Below are 6704 nucleotides of genomic sequence, written 5' to 3' on the forward strand. Positions count from 1 at the left end.
CAAATGTTTTTGATCTCGTTCATTATCACATATTTCAAGCAACTACATTTTCATAAATAATTTATCAAATGCATGTTTTTTGAAAATTATGTTTCTATAGCAGCCAGACGTTACCCGGGGTAATTAAAGTAGGGCCTCCAGACAAGATTAAAGGGGAAGCAAGGAATCAAGAGCACGAACCAAGGAATCAAGAGCACGAACCCACCTTCCCCCTCACCAAAACTTACGATTTTTTCTTTGGACACAGGCAAAGTGAACATAACAGGAACATCCACAAACACATACACACAGCAAGATCACTATCTGCATGCCAACAAGAATTACCAAATCAAGCTAAGAAATGCTTTATCCTCTTGCATTCAGTCATTCCTTATCTTGCATAGGACTAAGCACTATCCTCATCATTGCATAGGGCTAAGTACTGCCTTTGAGACTAAATATTGTCTCCACTCCTTGCATAGGGCTAAATACTGCCCTCGCAATTACATAAGGATAAACATTGCCTTTCTTTGCATGAGACTAAGCATTGTCTCCATTTATTGTATGAGGCTAAGCATTGCCTCCAATATTGCATAAGGCTAAGCACTGCCTTTTCTCTGCATGAGACTAAGCACTGTCTCCACATTGCATAAGGGTAAGCATTTCCTTTCTTTGCATGAGACTGTGTTGTCTCCATTCATTGCATACGTATCACGCTCCAAACTCGGGGAACGCGACCGGCGCTCAACCGAGTGAACCCGACTGCGGAAGCCTATTAGATTTCCTTCTACCCAAACTCATCCATGAGTAAGGATAATACATATTTTCGTTAATTAGACAATAAGGTGATCACGTCTACAATACCAATTCATTACCATTAGTTACCTCATTTAATAATTCTTAAAACACACATACCACTTCATGGTTCAAAGTGGAATGAGTGATTTAATCATAACACAACTTGTTTAACATTCCCAATACCCATATACAACCCACACTATGTCTACAGAGCCTCTAAAAATACCAAAGAGTACAATGATAGTGCCGGCAACAAGGCTTCGACTATACCTCAAAACACGATAACACATACGAAACAAAAGATGCACAACCCCGGAATGATATGTGACTCACCAAGTCAGCTGGGAAGAATGAGCACTACTATCACTGGTCAGTATCCTCCGCTGTGGAACCACCTACATCCATTAAAGATGTAGTACCCCGACAAAAAAGACGTTAGTACATGTCGAATAGTACTAGTATGAAAACCAAACACCAATTTAAAAACTCGAAAATACAATATGAATATGATGAAATAGGGCGACCATAGAATAGCATAGATAGCCATTTAAACAAAAGCAAGCTTATCAAGAGCCGTCATTAACATTTATAGAATTTAAGATGAGATCCTCTGTAACCATTTTCACACAAAGCGGCCCCGCCGCCTCATCCCAATGTATGAAGGTAGAGGTGTATGCACAATACCAAAACTCTACTCAAGTGGCCCTGCCACCTCACCCCAATGTATGCGGGTGGAGATATAACAACAATACCAAAAACCTACACAAAGGGGCCATGCCGCCTCACCCAGTGTATGCGGGTGGAAATGTATCAACGATACCAATACCTACATAAAGCGGCCATGCCGCCTCACCCCAATATATTTATGTGGGTGGTGGTGCAACAACAATACCGAAATCATACACAAAGCGGCAATGCTGCCTCACCCCAATTAATGTGGGTGGAGGTGTAATCCCAATCACAATCTCTACACAATTTGCAATAATTATTTCCACATAAATCACGACTTGGAATCATAACATATAGATACATAATCTATAGTTTGGACCACATCCTCAATTTATAATACAATATGATAAGAGCATTTGAATCACAAATTGAACATATATCTTTGTCATAAAACTTATTCGGAATACTCGATTTGCAATAAATATCTTGGAACTTACAAGGATATTAGGGTTCCAATTCTTAAAGAAGAGTTTAGCCAAAATACATCAATTGAGCTTCCTTAAGCTCTAAAATATTCCAGAATTCTTAGCAACTTCAATCTATTTTAGAAAAATAACAAGTTAAGCCAAAATTAGGAAGATGATCATGGTTCTAGCTTATTTGAGCATTTTATCAAACACTAGGTGTGCATTAAGGTTTCAAGGTCCTCTTATGGAGGATTCCATCATCCCACAACCCGCTCTTTACCAATTGTAGCTCACAATCTTCCTACACCCTTTGATAACACATGCATGCAAAATAAACAACTCCCATACCCAAGAATTGTCTTGCTAATTACCCATTCTTAGATAAATTTCGAAATTAAGGGCTAGGGTATAGAATCTTACCTCTAGGATGAAGACCTAGTGAGTTTTCCTTGTTAATCTTCAAAGATTTTAGCAAAATTTGAAGGACAATATGTTGAAGATCACTCTCCCACTCTAGGGCACTCTCTCATCGTCAAAATATCAGATTTTAGCTCAAAAATGGTATAAATCATCTATTCAATGAAGTAGGGTCGGGTTATAAAAACCCAAATATAAAGCTACGGAACAGGGTATGCGGTCGCATATGCGACCGCATAACGCTTATGCGGTACGCAGAATAGGCCGCATAATTTTCCTCCAGAACTAGGCAGATATGACTCGGTCTGCGGTCATTATGAGGCCCGCAGACCTGTTCTGTGGTCGCATAATGCACCGCAGAACTGGTCTACGGTCGCATAATGCGCCGCAGAATTGGTTTGCGGTCACATAATGGACCGTGAAAATGACATCAAAAATTGACCAAAATACTGTCTCACTCTGCGGCTATTCTGTGGCCCGCAGAGTGATTATGCAGCCGCATAATGGGCCGCAGAAATGCCCAATTCTGGCGAAAAGTTTCCTTTACTCCCAAGTGCATTATTCAGCCCAAAATTTTTGAGCCGCGACGAGCAAGCTCGCCGTGAAGAATTTATACAATCCCCAAACACGTAAGCCCAGTTTGGCACCACAAAACATTATTTTTCCTTTTCGAAATCTCACCCACTTAGGATCATTCGTCCTCGAATAAGGGTCAAATTATGTCATTAGCATTCAATGTAACTCATTTGTTAATTCACACACACCAGTAGTTTCAAAATTTGGCAAACACACTAAATTTCCAAATATTTTGCTACAGTCTCCCCTATAACTGGGCCGATCCACCTATCATAGAATCCCAAAAACCAATCCTAACAACATATACCTGACCGATGATGCAATATAACATAAGAACAATACCAACGGTGGCCTCATAAGCGATATATTGCCAGAAAAGGAACACCATTTACATCAATTTGTACAAATGATACATAATTCATAGAGGTAACTCTTAGAATTTTCATAGAACACAATAACATAAATACATGGTTATTCAAACAAATAAGGATACTTTTTCTTCATTTCTTCCTCGGCCTCCCAAGTAGCCTCTTCAACCAATTGGTTTTGCCATAACACTTTCACGGAGGCAATTTCTTTATTTCTCAACTTTCGGACATGCCGATCAATAACAGAAACTGGAATCTCTTCATACGTCAATTACTCATTAACCTCAATAGTGTCAACCGGAACAATGAGTGTCGGATCTCCAACTACTTTCTTCAACATAGATACATGAAACACCGGGTGCACTAATGACATCTTAGGTGGTAGCTCAAGCTTGTACGCCACCCTACCAAACCTCTGCATGGTTTTGTACGGTGCGATATACCACAGACTCAATTTCCCTTTCTTACCAAATCGCATTACACCCTTCATGGGGGAAACCTTCAAGAATACCCAATCATCTTCTTTGAACTCTAAATCCATACGACGGACATCTGAAAAGGACTTCTGACAGCCCTGAGCAGTCTTCAACTGCTCCTTAATGATCTTAACTTTTTCCATAGCTTGATGCACGAGGTCTGGCCCTATCAACTCTGCTTCCCCAATTTCAAACCACCTAATCGGAGATCTACATATCTTAGCCTTGAACTGTGCCATCTGAATACTAGCATGATAACTATTGTTGTAGGCAAATCCTACGAGGGGAAAATGATCATCCTAGCTACCTTATAAGTCTAGAACACAAGCGCGCAACATATCCTCAAGCATCTAAATAGTTTGCTCTGCCTGCCCGTCAGTTTGCGGGTGAAAGGTTGTACTAATTCACCTCAGTACCCAAATCTTGCTGAAATTTCTTCCAAAATTTAGCAGTGATTTGTGCTCCCCAGTCAGATATGATGAAAACTAGAGTGCCATGCAACCTGACTATTTGTTTGATATACAACTAAGCATACTGTTCCGCTATGTCGGTAGCCTTAACTGGCAAAAAGTGTGCTGATTTCGTGAGTCGATCCACAATCACCCAAGTTGAGTCAAATTTGCGCGGAGTGCGTGGTAGTCCTATCACAAAGTCCATATTAATCATTTCCCACTTCTACATTGGAAACCCAATGGGCATTTGGTGTTCGTCCTGCACTTGCTGACAATTTGGACACTTTGCCACAAGGTCCACTACATTCCTCTTCATATCATTCCACCAATAGACTTCCTTAAGATCATGATATATATTTGTAGAACCCGGGTGCACGGAATACCTTGAAGTGTGAGCCTCGGTCATGATTCTCTCCCGGAGACCATCTACATTTGGAACACATAGACGCCCTTGGTACCATAGTGTACCATCATCCATGCTAAGAGAAAAGGCCATGGTCTTATGTTTATGAATCCCCTCATTCAATTTTGCCATCAATGAATTGTTGAATTGCTTCTCCTTCACTTTCACAACAAGTGACGATTCAGCACTATTTTGCACAATCACCCCTCCTTCACTAGAGTCCGCAAGACGAACTCCCAAACTAGCCAATCAGTGAACTTCCTTGGCCAATGGCCATTGATATGCCTCCAAGTGTGCTAAACTACCCATAGATTTTTAGCTAAGAGCATTTGCCACAACATTAGCCTTCCCTGGATGATATAGAATATCAATGTCGTAATCCTTGAGTAATTCAAGCCATTTTCTCTACCTCAGATTGAATTCCTTCTGCTTGAAAATATACTGAAGTCTCTTATGGTCCGTGAATATATCCACATGGACCTCATAAAGGTAATGACGCCAAATCTTCAATGCAAATGCCACTGCTGCAAGTTCTAATTCATGTGTTATATAATTCTTTTCATGATTCTTGAGTTGCATAGAAGCATAAGCTATCACCTTGACATGTTACATTAATACACACCCAAGCCCAATTCTTGAAACATCACAATATACCACAAATCCATCTACATCCTCTGGTAAGGTCAACACCAGTGTCATAGTCAATCTTGATTTCAGCTCTTGGAAACTCCTTTCACAAGCATCTGACCATTGAAACTTAACTGCCTTCTGAGTCAATTTAGTCAACGGAGAGGTAGGGATAGAAAACCCCTCCACAAATTTTCTGTAACACCTAGCTAAGCCTAAGAAACTGCAAATCTCTATTGGGGTTGTAGGCCTCGGCCAATTGTTCACAGCTGCAATTTTCTGAGGATCAACCTTAATTCATTCACTAGAGACTACATGACCCAAGAATATGACAGATTCAAGCCAAATTTCACACATTAAAAACTTTGCATATAACTTGTGCTGATGCAGGGTTTGCAGAACTACATTAAGATGATCGGCATGATCCTCTCGATTGCGTGAATATACAAGGATATCGTCAATAAACACTATCACAAAAAAGTCGAGAAACAGATTGAAAATACGGTTTATAAGATCCATGAAAGCTGCTGGAGCATTTATTTACCCAAAAGACACTACCAAAAATTCACAGTGCCCATATCGGGTTCTAAAAGTTGTTTTCGGAACATCCTGCTCCCTGATCTTCAATTGGTGATATCCTGATCGTAAATAGATCTTGGAGAAGTACCTAGCACCCTACAATTAGTCAAACAAGTCATCTATCCTTGGCAATGGGTACTTATTCTTGATTGTGACCTTGTTAAGCTGCAGATAGTTAATACACATTCTCAGTGACCTATCTTTCTTTCTTACAAAAAGGACCGGTGTGCCCCAAGGCGACACACTCGGCCGGATGAAACCCTTTTCTAACAAATCTCTCAATTGTTCCTCTAGCTCCTTCAATTCTGTCGGTGCCATTCTGTAGGGTGGAATAGATATAGGATGCGTGTCTAGCATCATATCAATACCAAAATCAATCTCCTTATCTAGTGGGATCCCAGGGAGTTTATCCGGAAAGACTCCCAAAAATTCATTCACAACAGGCACAAACTCAAGTGTTGGTGCCTCAGCATCGGTGTCGGTAACCGGGACCAAATGGTAAATATACCGCTTGTTGATCATTTTTGTGGCCTTAAGGTAAGAAATATACCTACCCTTCGGTACCACATCATCCCCTTCCACTCAATAACTGGCTCATTTAGAAACTCGAACCTAACGGTCCTGGTTCGGCAATCAACCTTGGCAAAATATGAATAAAGCCAATCCATCCCTATTATCACATCAAAATCGACCATTCTCAATTCAATAAGATCGGCCATGGTGTCCCGACCGTGCAACGTGACAACACAATCCCTATAAACCCATGCAGACAAAATAGCCTCACCAACCGAAGTAGATACAGAGAACGGCTCATGATGCTGTTTCGGTTCTATCCCATATTCCATAGCAACATAAGGAGTGACATATGACAAAGTGAAACTGGGATCAATAAG

The sequence above is a fragment of the Nicotiana tabacum genome, chromosome 19, assembly GCF_000715075.1.
Source record: "Nicotiana tabacum cultivar K326 chromosome 19, ASM71507v2, whole genome shotgun sequence".
Lineage (NCBI taxonomy): Eukaryota > Viridiplantae > Streptophyta > Magnoliopsida > Solanales > Solanaceae > Nicotiana > Nicotiana tabacum.